The sequence below is a fragment of the Crinia signifera genome, chromosome 4, assembly GCF_055691185.1.
Source record: "Crinia signifera chromosome 4, ASM5569118v1, whole genome shotgun sequence".
Lineage (NCBI taxonomy): Eukaryota > Metazoa > Chordata > Amphibia > Anura > Myobatrachidae > Crinia > Crinia signifera.
The window spans coordinates 169,090,576-169,106,528 of record NC_139220.1 but is presented as its reverse complement, the minus strand read 5'-3'; the positions used below and the strand labels follow the sequence as shown (position 1 = coordinate 169,106,528).

The window sequence follows — 15,953 nt, the reverse complement described above, 5'->3', positions numbered from 1 at the left end:
TAACGCTTACGTGCTATTCCGTTCTACCAGCCAGAGGGGGACATTTATGCACTTTCAAGAGGAAGTCATAAAGGGCCTAATATTTGGGAACCAGCAGGCAGAGGGCCCCAGTACTTCTAGTACTGGCCCCCGTATTGTACCAGGGCAGCATTTTCCTAACGAAATCCCCTCCACTGCAAGAAAGGGCAGGACACAAAAAAGGTGCAAAGTTTGCTATAAAAAGGGAATAAGAAAGGATACTATTTTCCACTGTGAAACTTGCCCCGACAAACCCGGCCTATGTATAAAGGAGTGTTTTAAAATATACCACACATCAATGGATTATTAGGTTCATCATTTCACCGTGCTTCGGGGGTCTTGCTAATGCCACATAGCACCCACCATTCATTCCACCAGAATCTGAGCTGCAAAATCCAAAAATCACTCCTTCCATGCACCCAACTGGTATTTTTTGGTCACATATGAGGCATTGCCATACTCGGGAGAAATTGGGGCACAGATTTTGGGGTGCTTTGTCTCCTTCATTCCTTGTGAAAATGAAAAATTTGGAGCCAGAACTGCATTTTTGTGTAAAAAATGTAATTTTTCATTTGCACAGCCCAGTTGTATCAAAATTGGTGAAACCCCTGGGGGTTTGAAATGTACACTATACCCCTAGATGAATTCCCTGAGGGGTTTAGTTTGCAAAATGGGGTCACTTGTGGGGGGGTTCCTAACTTTTAGCATCTTATGGTGCCTAGAAACCTACATGGTGCCTAAAAAATAATCTCATAAAAAGGAGGCTCCAAAATCAAGTAGGTGCTCCTTCTATTATGAAGCCTGTGGTTTGGTCAACGTGCACACTAGGGCCACATATAGGATATTTATGAAAACAAAAGAATTGGGGGAATCAATTTTTAGTCACATTTCTCTAGTAAAATCTACTGTGTTCCTTAGAAAAATGTATTAAAATTGCAAATCTGCAAAAAAAATGAAATTTTGAAATTTCACCTACACTTTGTTTTAATTCCTGTGAAACACCTAAAGGGTTAACAAACTTCCAAAATGCTGTTTTGAATACTGTGAGGGGTGCAGTTTTTGAAATGGCATCATTTATGGGGGTGTCTCACATACAAGTCCCTCAAAGTCACATCAGAACTGAACTGGTCCCTAAAAAAATCAGTGTTTGAAATTTTCTTGAAAATTTGAGAATTTGCTATTCATATTTTAAGCCTCCTAGTGTCCAAAAAAATTAAAAGGATGTTGAAATAATGATGGAAACATAAAGTAGACATATGGTCTATGTTAGTTATTAACTATTTTGAGTGGTATGATTATTTGTCTCACAAGCAGAAAATTTAACATTTTGAAAATTGCTAAATTTTCCATTTTTTTACGACATTTTGGTATTTTTCACAAAAAAACACAGACTGTATCGACCCAAATTTACCACTAACTTGAAGTACAATGTGTCACGAGAAAACAATCTCAAAATCACTGGGATAAGTAAAAGCAAAAAAAAGTTATCCCCACTTAAGTGATACCTGTCAGATTTGAAAAAAAGGGCTCTGTCAGGAAGGCAAAAACAGGCTGCGGCGGGAAGGGGTTAAAATGGTAATCATTAACAAAACCAACCTGTTTAGCCCAGTAAATGATTGTCGCTTTAAAAATGTGGCCATATAAGGGGAACCCTGCTGGTTCCCCTTATACTGTATGGTTGTCATCAGTGTTCCTTTTCAGCAGGAACTCCGCTCCTGAACCTCTAATTAAATGTGACATCAGGGGCCTAAATGCACAGCAGATTTGAAGATGCTGTGATTCGCCTGCGGGTGTGTGCAACAGTACGTACACATTTGGCGATTTGATCAATTTCTCATTCTGATCGATTGGAAATTTCACCTAATATGTTCCCAACTTTGCAGCCTTCAGTTTTTTTTGGGGGATAAATCTACCAGCTTTGAGAACCTAGATTGAGGAATAGTTTCCTATTTACCTAGCAGCAATGCACTGTTTTTCATTGTCCATTTGCAGTGGGTTTTCTTTTTTCATTATTATTTTTTTTTATTGGATTTTGGTCAGGACTATAGTTGTGTACACATGATGTGATTTTGGCTCAAGGCAAATTTTGACTACCCAATTTTGGCTTACTACACTACTACTTTAGATTTAGACTTGCTATTTGGCCCTAGGCAAAATACATTCTACAGGCGAGATCGTGAAGATAGAAAAATAGACTTGCTTGCACAGTCTATTTTTCTATCTTTCCTGTAGAATGTACGGTACTTATTTCCTAGCAGGGCGCCCAGATTTCTTACGCGCGCAAACGTAGTGAAATCGCATTGTATGGTTTTACCATGTGATGTGATGCGATAATTGATTGTACAAGCACTCATGCCATGAGATGTGATGAGTGCTTACATTGAGATGTGATGGGTGCTTACAATGAGATGTAATGCGATGTGATGTGTGCATAGTATGTGATGTGTGCTTACAATTGTAAGCACCTGCACCTACACCATTGTTTAGCGTCAACCCCAGTATCCACGCCACCCCGAAGCGTGGCAAGCCCCGCATCCTCCGACCTTTTTGATACCCCCACTGTCCACGTCGGCGTGGAGTTGATTTTAGAGAGTGTGGCGAGGGGAAGCGGAATACATTTAAAGTTATCCGCGGGGCATGTTTTTCTATGCAATACTGACTAAACGGTGCTTTGGCATCAAATGTGGCTGAATATTGTGACTAATCTTTGATTTGATTTTTCATTAGTCAAACTCGATAGCCAGAATCGCACCGCAATTGAGTCGCAGTTGCAATTTACTGGTTTTATTGGTGTTTTTTTATTAGACATTTCTTCTCGTGGACCACCATGCTGGCGAGAAGAAATTAGCAAAAAGTGACCTGGGTGAGGGGTGGGTGCCCAAACAGCACTATTCACATTGCACATCAAACTTTAGACAGGTGTAGAGCTTTATGATCTATTTGGATACCCAGAGCAATTGAAGTGCTCTGTCGGGGCTAAAAACAAATGTTGAATTCCCTCGTTAGTGTATAAAACAATAATCAATAACGCAATGTACGTTGTGGTCTTGCTTTGTCTGGACAAATGAACGTTTGGCTATAATGAAGTTTTATCATTTGAAATGTAAAAAGGCTTTTGAGTTTTTTTGGAGTAACAAAAACTTGACAAGTGTTTGGATAAAATTACTGTAGTATAAAGTCACCAGTCGTTGTTTAAAGGTGCCCATACACTAGTCTGACTTGTCCTAAAGACAAGTCAGACCATTTTACCCTTCAAAGACCCCCGGCAGCTCACTGGGAGACTGCGGTGCTGAGCATTAAGTCAGCGGGTCCGTGCGGCGAATTGGAACTAACTAGCGCTATTGGCCCGGTGAATATCGCAGTAAGCGCTGCTGAATTTGAAAACACTGACCGTATGCTGATTGGCTGATATTCATCGAACAGCGCTAGTTAGTTCTAATTCACCGCGCGGACCGGCTGACTTTTAAAGCCAAGTGCTTCAGGGACCTCGCGCTGCTTCCCAGCTGCCTCTGCCCCCCCCCCAGGGGGGCACATAGGGTCCGACCCAATGCACCCGGGATCACGCATCGGGTTGGTGGGGATGTCAAACCCTCTACCGGATCTGTCTGGATCAGGCGGAATCGGTCCAAATTGGACAAGTGTATGAGCAAATGACCACCCCTTGTTACATTTCATTTGTTATTTGTTTTGGGCGGATGCCCTTGTATTATTGCATTTATCATTCCTATATAGACGGGGTTTATCCCCGTAAAGCAGCAAACCCAACTGAACTAATGGGCGCAATGGGAAAAGTGCTTTTTGGGAGTCCAATCGGCGGATGAAATGTGTACAGCGGTAGCTATTTGTGCCCAAAAGGCTTAACAATTAAATTGCTCTATAGAAACGAAGGTACTTATGTAATATGTGGGCTCCCGTTTTTCTTTTGAGACCGTGTCTCCTCGCGGGGCTCGCTGCGCTCGCCACACTATATAAAATCAACTCCATGCGTAGGTGGATAGTAGGGGTATGAAAAAATGGGGTGCATTTAACATGCGAGCCCAGATAATACATAAGTACCGAAACTAATGTTAAGAGACTCTTTAGTTAAATGTGTTAAAGTGCTACTTGTGATTTAGATAGATCAGGGGTTCTCAAACTATTTTTCTCTGGGACTCCGTCGGTCGATAAAATTATTATTACAGGATCCAAGCAATTTACTGCAGAATGGCTGCTACACTTGTGGTCAGCGGACAGCACATGCATGGCAGCACTGTTGAGGAACAAAGCAGAAATGGCTAATTGTGTAAGAATGCATTAGCGGAGATAAGCTGCTTTTTGAGGCCCTGCCCTGTATGTGTTGTTATATACATATTCATGTACATGTTTAGGCTAATACCTGCTGTGAAGTCTTTGGGGATGGCAGTGGCTAACAGGGAGGCAGAGGATGGTGGGAAACCTGTCTGAGGACAGACTCCTCTAAACCAGTGATGTGATGAGTCTGAAGTAACAGACTATTCAAATGATTTTTCACTCTTTGGATCATTGACTGAGACACCAGAGAAGTCAGGAACCTGGAGCTACCACACCATGCAATGAAGAAGGATGCAACCCACCCTGGGGCTAGGACCCACAGTTTGAGAACTGCTTAAAGAGAAAAATGTTTCATTAACCATAGAAAATGTGAATGGTATTCTAAATCTAACCAAGACCATCCAAGACTCCTTTGAGGGACTAAGTAGAGATGTGCGCTAAGCTATTTTGCTAAGCTATGTAGGGTAGGTGATTTCCCATACACATGGAGCGCTCCCCCCCCCCCCCCCCCACACTTTTCTAAGCAATCTGACTAGATTGCTTAGAAAGTAAGCACAGATTTCTCCATGTGTATACCCCGAGCGATTACGATGCGCACGTCGCTATTGCCTGCTAACTAAGAGCCTTATTCTAGTTCACTCTTTCTGACAAAATCCTACTTGGATGACAAAACCATGTGCACTGCAGGTGGGGCAGATCTAACTTGTGCATAGAGAATTAGATTTGGGTGGGGTTTTACTTCAAAGTGAGATCTATATTGCAGTGTAAAAATAAAGCAGCCAGTATTTACCCTGCACAGAAACAAAATAACTCACCCAAATCTAACTCTCTCTGCACATTTTACATCTGCCCCCCTGCAGTGCACATGGTTTTGTCCAGCTAAGAAGGATTTGAACTAGAATAAGGCCCTAAGTCAATGCATGCAGTCAAAGTGTTTAGCAAGTGACCTCACATCTTTCTGTGTGTACAGAATTAGTGATTAATGATCGAGATCTCTCATTCTGAACCACTACCCGGCATTTTTTTTATTTTTGTGCTTACGCAAAATAGCTTTGCACAAATCACTGCATGTGTATGCCATTTACCAGGCAGAGATGATGAAATAAATCTGTAGAAGGAGATTTAATAAGAAGTTAAAAAATGTCTGCAAGTACCTGCATGATGAAATGAAGGTGCCAGTCTGAATCAGAATCCACTTTATTGGAAAGGTATACTTGAGTATACTAGGAAATTGTTTTTGGTTTGCTGTACAGCAGTCAGGTGGGTGACAAGTAAACAGCATACAGTATAAATAATAAACAATATAAACAGGTGGGGGAACATGTACAGTCATACAGTAAGTTATTCAGAGGGGACAGTGTTAGATTATGTGCAAAGGGTTATGGCGTGACTAGACAGTGAGATGTTCCTGAGTTCACGTGTCAACAGGTGAACCGCTTGAGGGAAGAAACTTTTTAGGCTTCTGGTGGGAATAGCCCTGTAGCGTCTGCCTGATGGCGGCAGGTTAAACAAGCCATGGCCAGGATGAAGTTGGTCCTTGACTATCTTCGTTGCCTGCTTTTTTGCTCTGGACAGGTACCGTCTTTGGCAGAGGGAAGGTCCATCCCGATTATCTTCTCTGAAGTTCTGACTACCTTTTTAGAGTCTGCAATTGCTCTCTTGCTGGCGGAGCCGTACCAGACCAGTATTGAGGAGCACAGTACAGGCTCCACAATTGCAGAGTAGAAGAGGAGCAGAAACTTCTGTGGGATGTTAAACTTCCTCAGTTGCCTAAGGAAGAAAAGCCTCTGCTGTGCTTTTCCAACAATAGTATCAGTGTTGGGCCCCAATTTAAGATCCCGGGAGATTGTGGTTCTTAGGAACTTAAAGAAGTGCACTAGCGACACCACACTGTCAGCAATTGAACTGAATGGACTGAAGGTGACCCACTGGCTGAGATAATGGACCTGTGAGGACAATCCACCAAAATGTTGGCACCTTAGGTAATGTGTAAGTAACTGATATTCTAAAGAGATCATAAACAATAATTCTGGAGTTTTGTGAGTGGAACTGGTTAATCCACGTTGCATCATAGTATCAATCTCCCTATTGTAATTGCTGGTTCAATACTACTTAAAAATTTAGCAAGGCATACTCTCAGAGCTATCAGCAATAGTCTGTGCAAATTGTGTAACAATAGAAAAACCTTTGCCAACTGGACATGTGACAGTTCTTTGGTTTACTTTAATGTTTAACTTCTGATGCTTACAAGAAGAAGCAGCGTGACTGATGAAGTTCCACGTCTTGTTGAGAACAGTAAATATTGTAAGGTAGTGTCCTACTAAGTCAGAATGAAGACACTGTGGGCCTATTTACTAAACAGTGATCACCTCTATATGGGCCGTATTCAATGTGGCCAACGAGGGAGTGAAACGGGGGGGGGGGGGGGTGTCGCCGAAAACAAGCCATCCCCGCCGTTTAACCCCCGTTCCTGCCGCTCACCCTATTAAATGGGCCCAGGAAATCCTGGCATTCTTCCAAACAGCGAGGTTCACGGCTAATGCAATTAAAAGTGTTTTTCGATCGTGCCAGATTTTTCAACAGTTGAAAATCAGCACTTTCAAGTCTGTCGCAAATTTTGACCTAAAATGGATTAAAGTGCAGGTTAATCGACTGGTGATAAATCTGGCGCAAAATTTAATACAGCCCCCCCCCCCAATAATGTATAGCCTGAGAGAAGGTTGATGTTCAGGAGTTGATCACTTTAAAAATACAGGCACACAGTCATAGCCTCAAGCATGCAGTTTCCTTAACTGTGTAAAGGTTAGCTTTGCACATGTATCATGAAATAAATAAATGCCATCTGTTGCTACAGCCCCTGTACCTGCTGAAGAGAAGGGATTTGCACAGCGTGCTGCTAATAGAGGTGACAGAATTAAAGGGCAGCATGGTTTTGGCAAACAAGAATCATAAATGTGCTACTATATCTACAGCAGGTGAGTCCCATAAAAGTTTATATAGAGACTGTTAGTTACAGCATGTCGCTTATGCTGGAGTTCAGGAGCGCATAAGAAATATGTGCTTACATTCTTCTGTAGCTTTGTTTGTCTTCCACAATATGCTGCACAATTTACCACATTTGGCTCAGAACTCCAACCTGGAAAATAGGCACCAGCTGCATCATTTATTATTATTTTAAAGGTGTCCATACACGTTACAATTATTGTATCTAATATTGGATAAAATATCGCATCTCAGTTTTGCGATAAGATCTAGTACAAAAACTATGGGCCTTATTTTGGTTCATTCTTTCTGACAAAATCCTTCTTAGATGGGCAAAACCATGTGCACTGCAGGTGGGGCAGGTGTTACTTGTGCAGAGAGAATTAGATTTGGGTGGGGTTTTACTTCAAAGTGAGATCTATATTTCAGTGTAAAAATAAAGCAGTCAGTATTTTCCCTGCACAGAAACAAAATTACTCACCCAAATCTAATTCTCTCTGCACATGTTACATCTGCCCCCCTGCAGTGCACATGGTTTTGTCCATCTAAGAAGGATTTTGTCAGAAAGAATGAACCAAAATAAGGCCCTATGTGCAGCACATACTTTTTGTACTAGATCTCATCTCATCTCATCTTATCGCAAAACTGAGATGTGATATTGTATCCAATATTGGATACAATAATTGTAACGTATATTGGCACCTTTTAAAGGGCAATCTTCAAGAAGCTTGCTACTGCAATTGGTGGGGGCTGTTGTGATGGAACCCTGTTACCATGTGCTATATTAATGAGGGATTATTTTTGTAAAGTGAATGACTACTGTATGACTTTATAAATGTGTCAAATTCAATTCAAGAAATTATGGCACAAACTCCTTTTGTACTGCTGTGGTACATAACATTAGTCATCGCTGCAGTTAGTTTATGTGAATATACACCTGAGAGCAGGGCTGTGGTGTCAGAAAACTATTTTTTTGGTGGAGCGAAGAGAATTGTTCAGACTTCTAAAGCATTTCCCGAGTTTGACAGTTGGAGTGTGAGGAAGTGACTGATGCGCTCTCTTCCATGCCAACTGCTCCCTCACAGAGTGAAAGGCCATACCACAACCACCAGTAATTTACATGCCCCCGCCACCACCACCACTGGACCAGTACACCACTATCCTTACATTGGTTAGATACCAGTTTAGAGTTAGTGCATACTTGAACAAGCAACAAGAGCGCTTCGTTTTCTAGTCCTCCGTTCCATTAGCATGCATTCTTTGAGTAATTCATATACAGTATAACATTGGACCATTCAAGATATACAAAAAGAAAACTGTTTAGGGGTTAAACTTTGTTTACAATATAATGTTTGGATTTAAAAGCTAACTTTGGATCAACTCCGATGTATCTTTTTATTTCAATAACACTATGCCCTAATTCAGACCTGATCATTTTTGTTTGCAAATGGACAAAACCATAGGCCTAATTCAGACCTGATTGCAGGTAACCTTTTGTTAGCAAATGGGCAAAACCAAGTTGCACTGCAGGTGGGGCAAATGTAACGTGTAGAGAGAGTTAGATTTGGGTGAATAATTGTTTTTTTCTGTGCAAGGTAAAGACTGGCTGCTTTTATTTTTAAACGGAAACAAAAGGGTGTTTTTAGGTAATGTGCACTTAATAAACCAAAAGCAGCTTAACACACTATACAGTGAGTGTCATCCAAAAACAACCTAAGCGCTGGACACATTTACTATTTTTTGCCTCAAAGTTTATTTGTAAACTGCAATTGAGATTTCAGATTGAACATACCTCACTCAAATCTAAATCTCTGCAGTTTACATCAGCCCCACCTGCAGTGGACATGGTTTTGTCCATTTGCAAACAAAATGTGCCGTGCGATCAGGTTGTAACAATGCTGTCCATACACTGAGCAATAAACTCCTTGCGTTTTGAACTTGATTAGCCCATCACATGTGTTTTGAACTAGATGCGAAGCAATCTAGTTCAAAACGCATGGAGTTTATTGCTCAGTGTATGGGTGGCATAATTCAGACCTGATCACAGTGCACATTTTTTTTTGCATTATTATTGAAGGTGAAACTCAATGCCTGATTCGTGGACAAAACCAACCATTACTTAATTTAGCCTTTTGTCTGGTCTGTGGGCTTCTTTACACATTGGGCAGTGGATAGTACCCTCTTCAGTAGGTATATTTTAAAACCAAAATGTTTTGTATTGCTATGGTGTAGCTTTTTGTAATGTGTCAATGTGTACGGCAACAGTAACATAGTAATTAAGGCTGAAAAAAAAGGTTAGTCAACCTATTTGACTTGTAACTACTGACTTAAGTAAGTCATATCTATAGGATTCCCTTAGTGGCCAACAATGTATACAGTTTTGATTTAAATTCATTAACAGTAGTTGCTGTAACCTCTCCACCGGCAATGAGTTCCAGAAATGCTCTAATGGTGAAGAATCCTCTTCTCAATTCAGTACGGAATTACGGAATTTCAGTACGCAATGTAGAGTTCAAGTAATTTTAGTCTTTTTTTTTTTTTTTTTTTCTTCATGTTGTTATATATCAGTGTGAACAAGTTACAAAATTCCAAAAACGGTAAGTAATTTGTGAACTACAATGCTTACGATATTATAGTTTGGGTTAAGCTGGGTACATGCTAGACCAGGTGTGTACCCAGTGACATTGCAGGTGAAGGGACCAGGCATACACACTTGCTGATGCCAGCTGCAATGGAGATCTAACATTCTCCATCATGGCCTTCGCTAGTGACATTAAGGATTTCTGAGGACTTGCGGGAGCAACCAAGGTCAGCAGCATAAACCATGCACACTGCACTTTTGGATTATTTTGTCATTCCGACCTGCCGGACTAGGCAAAAGTCATCTAGTTTGTACCCAGCTTGTGTTACCCATCACTAAATTGTGTTTTATATAAAAACATTTGCGTCATATAAAGAAAGCTTGATAGAGATTTAAAACCAGCTTTTCCAGTTCCTGGAGCCTTTAGTGCAGGGGTGGGCAAAAAGCGTCCCTCCAGCTGTTGATGAACTACATATCCCAGCATGCCTTGCTTTAGTTGTGCTGTTTGGCCATGCTGAAACAGATGCAAGGCATGCTGAGATGTGTATTTCATCAACAGCTACAGGGCCGCTTATTGCCCAAACCTGCTTTAGTGCCTATAGTTCTTGAATCTTTGCTTTGGGTGAAACTAGAATAGTTTTACATAGTGATGATTAAAATACTCTCATAATGGATCAAGGGAAATCTGTTCTTATGTAACTACTATAGCTCAGTGTTGAATGCTGTAATATCTGTTTTTTTTCCTGCAGTAGAATGTTGTTGTTTTTTGTTGCACATTCAGAAATTATGAATGCATAACAAATATAGCATTGAATACCTTCTGTGTGTTAAATTGAACCTCTCAGCCATGTATATCACAATTATCCTGATTATTTACACCAATGCCTCCCAACCTTTTTTCTCTCCCTTTTTCATTTCTGAGTACCCCCTCCTCTCAATTTGAAATATCCACAGTAATTGAGTGGAGTGGAAGTGAGTGGTATAATCTGTATGCGTGTCCGTATATAAAGGAGTAGTGTTCTGTCAGTGATCCAGGTCCCTGTGTCTGGCCACCACTGGCTGTGTACTGTCTCCGTGATTCCCACTAACGCCTGTAGGATTAATGCTGCTGCTTCCTCCAGATGAATGCTGATGTCTAAGGGCAGCACAGATAGCTCAGTGTCAGGCAAAAGCACAAGGAAACACTGATTACACTGCAGATGAAACCGAAAGTGATGCAACCTGGTTCATCTCCGCGGCAAAGGTAGACTTGTTTAATCCTGGAATGGGCTGGCTCTCCTGCATACAATGTTAGTTTGCAGAAATCCAAAACCTGCAAACTTTTTTTTTTATTGTAGTATTGCAAACTAATGTTCTTGGAGGCATGAAGCTGCTGTGCTTAAGGTAAGGAGAGGGATTTTCTACTCTCCTCCCTACCAAGTATATGCACAGTTCAGCCATCTCATGGATGGTGGGTGCTCACCAGGACCTGAGAAAATGGCTGCTTCAGACACAGGTTTTCGGAAGTTTACTGCTAGCCATCCTGCTTCTGAACAGAACCGGGTTATGAAGTAGGCTATGTCTGGAAAGGAAACAAATGGGAGACTAATTTAAAAAAAGACAACATTTTTTGAAACGATATAACCTGTTGACAATGTATAAAGCAGGATAACAAACAATGCCCAAGTGTAATTGTAAACACAGAAATGAAACATCTGTCATGAATGAACTGGAGAACAGATGGAGAAATGTAATTGCAAGAATAGGAACATTTCTGAACGTACACATGCAAGTGCACAGTATTAATGCTCTTTAAATGTTTGTTGTGGTCTCTATTGTTGATAAATTTTATAAATATATTTCCGCAATATCAGGTTTGCTCACTGGGATGCTTGCCGCCTAGCAGCAGCTAGTGGCAGTATATATTTGATGGTTTCTCTAAAAAACATAAGATTGCTCTGTCTCTGACAGTATTTTACAATTGTACATGCAAATGACCACCATAATTATAATACCATGAAGAGTAAAGAAACTAATTGGTTTCCACCAGCACACTGAATGATATCCGTAGCCAGATTGATAAACTACATGGAAAGGGGTATAAGGTGTTAATGCCCATTTTACAACAAAATCCTGTATCTGACCGGGTATTTGGAACATGGTTCCAATCTGGGTCAGATCTGGGATTACGCATGTTTACACTACGATACACACTGCACGTGGGTGCAGTAACTTCAATGCTGGCACTTGGAGATTACATCATTTTCAACCCCGGGAAGTCCACCTTCCGGGACCCCCACAGTGCCTACATTATGCTGGGTGATAGACCAGCACTCGGGAAAGCTGCCTCAGTCCATGAGGTGAATTCACCTCCTTTCCAGCTCTGCTGCTGTCGGCATAGCACAGTAGACAACAGCGGAGGCTGCATGCCATGTCCCAACTTCTGTACTGACCGCAGGACGTTGTGGTCGGGAGCTATTCACTCTACCTCATTGATGACCCAGGTTACCCATTTTCATTGCCCCTGAACACCGGTCTTACCCATTTTCAAGCCACCACTTTTACTCGGTTGAAATGCCAGGTCTTTTTTAAGGGACCTATTTACAATGAGGCCCGACCCGTGAAATTTGGTTGGTGTAAAAGGGATATACAGTCGGGCAAAAAAGTATTTAGTCAGCCACCAATTGTGCAAGTTCTCCCACTTAAAAAGATGAGAGAGGCCTGTAATTTTCATCATAGGTATACCTCAACTATGAGAGACAAAATGAGGAAAAAAAATCCAGAAAATGACATTGTCTGATTTTTAAAGAATTTATTTGCAAATTATGGTGGAAAATAAGTATTTGGTCAATAACAAAAGTTCATCTCAGTACTTTGTTATATACCCTTTGTTGGCAATGACAGAGGTCAAACGTTTTCTGTAAGTCTTCACAAGGTTTTCACAAACTGTTGCTGGTATTTTGGCCCATTCCTCCATGCAGATCTCCTCTAGAGCAGTGATGTTTTGGGGCTGTCGCTGGGCAACACGGACTTTCAACTCCCTCCAAAGATTTTCTATGGGGTTGAGATCTGGAGACTGGCTCGGCCACTCCAGGACCTTGAAATGCTTCTTACGAAGCCACTCCTTTGTTACCCGGGCAGTGTGTTTGGGATCGTTGTCATGCTGAAAGACCCAGCCACGTTTCATCTTCAATGCCCTTGCTGATGGAAGGAGGTTTTCACTCAAAATCTGACGATACATGGCCCCATTCATTCTTTCCTTTACACGGAGCAGTCGTCCTGTTCCCTTTGCAGAAAAACAGCCCCAAAGCATGATGTTTCCACCCCCATGCTTTACAGTAGGTATGGTGTTCTTTGGATGCAACTCAGCATTCTTTCTCCTCCAAACACGACGAGTAGAGTTGTTACCAAAAAGTTCTATTTTGGTTTCATCTGACCATATGACATTCTCCCAATCCTCTTCTGGATCATCCAAATGCTCTCTAGCAAACTTCAGACGGGCCTGCACATGTACTGCCTTTAGCAGGGGGACACGTCTGGCACTGCAGGATTTGAGTCCCTGGCGGCGTAGTGTGTTACTGATGGTAGCCTTTGTTACTTTGGTCCCAGCTCTCAGCAGGTCATTCACTAGGTCCCCCCGTGTGGTTCTGGGATTTTTGATCACCGTTCTTGTGATCATTTTGACCCCACGGGGTGAGATCTTGCGGGGAGCCCCAGATCGAGGGAGACTATCAGTGGTCTTGTATGCCTTCCATTTCCTAATAATTGCTCCCACAGTTGATTTCTTCACACCAAGCTGCTTACCTATTGCAGATTCAGTCTTCCCAGCCTGGTGCAGGTCTACAATTTTGTTTCTGGTGTCCTTTGACAGCTCTTTGCTCTTGGCCATAGTGGAGTTTGGAGTGTGACTGTTTGAAGTGTTGGACAGGTGTCTTTTATATAGATAAAGAGTTCAAACAGGTGTCATTAATACAGGTAACGAGTGGAGGACAGAGGAGCCTCTTACAGAAGAAGTTACAGGTCTGTGAGAGCAAGAAATCTTGCTTGTTTGTTTTTGACCAAATACTTATTTTCCACCATAATTTGCAAATAAATTCTTTAAAAATCAGACAATGTCATTTTCTGGATTTTTTTTCCTCATTTTGTCTCTCATAGTTGAGGTATACCTATGATGAAAATTACAGGCCTCTCTCATCTTTTTAAGTGGGAGAACTTGCACAATTGGTGGCTGACTAAATACTTTTTTGCCCGACTGTAAGTGTAAATAATACTCTTTTCACATCAGAAAATGCCGGGTCGCACCTGGGATTTGTAAATGGGTCCTTCCAGGGAGCAACCCAGCATTTGTGATGCAAGATCCCCCACAGCAATCAGGCAGAAAGCCAGGTTGCTGACCTCATCGGTGGCGGGTGGTGCATCATTGGTGGGCGGGGAGGAGGCAGTACTTGGAGCAGATGCTGTCTCCTCCTTATAGTGTGAACAACCCCTGCCGTCTTCTCAACATGCAGTTCAATTTGGCTATATAACCGACGACCTGCATGTTCGGCGGATCAATGTGATGTCACTGAACGATATAACTTGCTGATATATTTCAATGTGCACTGTATACGCAATATTGGCCATCTGTGGCAAATATTGGTAACTATATCAGCCATGGCAAACATTGCCTAGTGTGTATGGGGCTTAAGACTTCAGCTGCTGCAGGAATGCCCTGTAAGTTGCATACCTTAAACTTATAAGTATTAGTACTTAATTGATGACCCAGAATTTGTTATTTTTAAGGACTGCATGTACCAGTCTTAAAATGTATTATATATAAATGTATGTATATCATGACACACCAATATTTATCTTGGCACTTAGGACGAATTTATGCTACTGCTCCATCCAATCCCTACGGAATCCTGCTTGAACATAGTATGGGTGGATCCTGGCTTGTCTAACTATTACAGCCTGCAATTCTGTCTTGTCATCCCACTTTTGTAAGGCAGAGATTGTTGCAAGACTTGCAGAGGTGTATTATGAAGCAAGATATCTAGTTGTCACTATCTGTCTACATAATCTGCAACCCTAATTGTCTAGCATTTAAACTTTCCTGTTTTCAACACTTATGTCTTGGTTCTAGGTCTTATTCCCATTGGAGTTAAGCTGTGTAAACACTGAGCGATTTCAGCACATATCGCTGGCAAAATGGTCACTGAGCGACCCTATTGCCAGTGATTTCATGTGCTGTGGGAGATAAATTGCCAGGAGTACGCTCCCGTTGCCAGCCCTTCATGGCCGCTGGTTGCAGGAGCATGCTCCTCCGATTATGGCTAAAAATCGCTGGTCGCTAATGCACTGTGCACCAGCGATTTCTAGTCAAAATGAGGTAGAGACCTAATGAGACAGAATAGCTTGCAATTTTCAGCCAAAATCACTGGTTGCTGATGAAGATGGTACATTGAGCAATATATTGCTGAGAGATATTGCCAGTACACTGTGTACACCGCTTTAGAGCTAGGATGAAAATGAGCATGAAAAAACAGTTTCCCTCACTGGGCCATAAATTTGTAATGAAGAAAATCAAGTAAATTTTCTAATCTGAAACAACCAAGCTATTGAAACCAAGTGATCTGCCTCTGTTTCTGTTTTGAATAAAAAAAAAAAACTGGTGCACCTGATGTATAGCAATATGATCTGGGAACACAAGGAATAAAAAAGTAACTCTTACTGGCTCACTTTTAAAGATCTGAACAGGGGAAAGGGTAGGTGGGAGGATGCACTAGCCGCTAGCACTTATTATCTGTGGTGTTGTATATAAACACAATTCAATGGTAGTTGAAGTTGTGCCCCCCAAAAAAGAGAGTACTTTTCTTTCTGTCCTGTCACTTTTAAAGATGTATATGTATAAAATACTTCATTCAGAATCGTATAAAATAGTTTAGTGCCACAAAAAAAAGACAAATTTAGAATTATGACTTTCGAAAATACTACAAGATTAGAAACCGTCAAATATCTATTTTATATAAGCTCCTTTTAAAATTCGCAAAGATACAAATTATATCTAATCGGTTTACCCTAAGATGATTTAAGGTTTATTTAGATGGCAAAATATGTTGGT

At 41.3% G+C, this 15,953-nt stretch overlaps 1 protein-coding gene across 1 annotated transcript in view; it reads left to right on the top strand.

Moving 5' to 3' along the window:
* SLC2A13 (solute carrier family 2 member 13) overlaps window positions 1–15,953 on the top strand; it is a 216,138-nt gene that overhangs the window by 10,162 nt on the left and 190,023 nt on the right. The window lies entirely within an intron of this gene.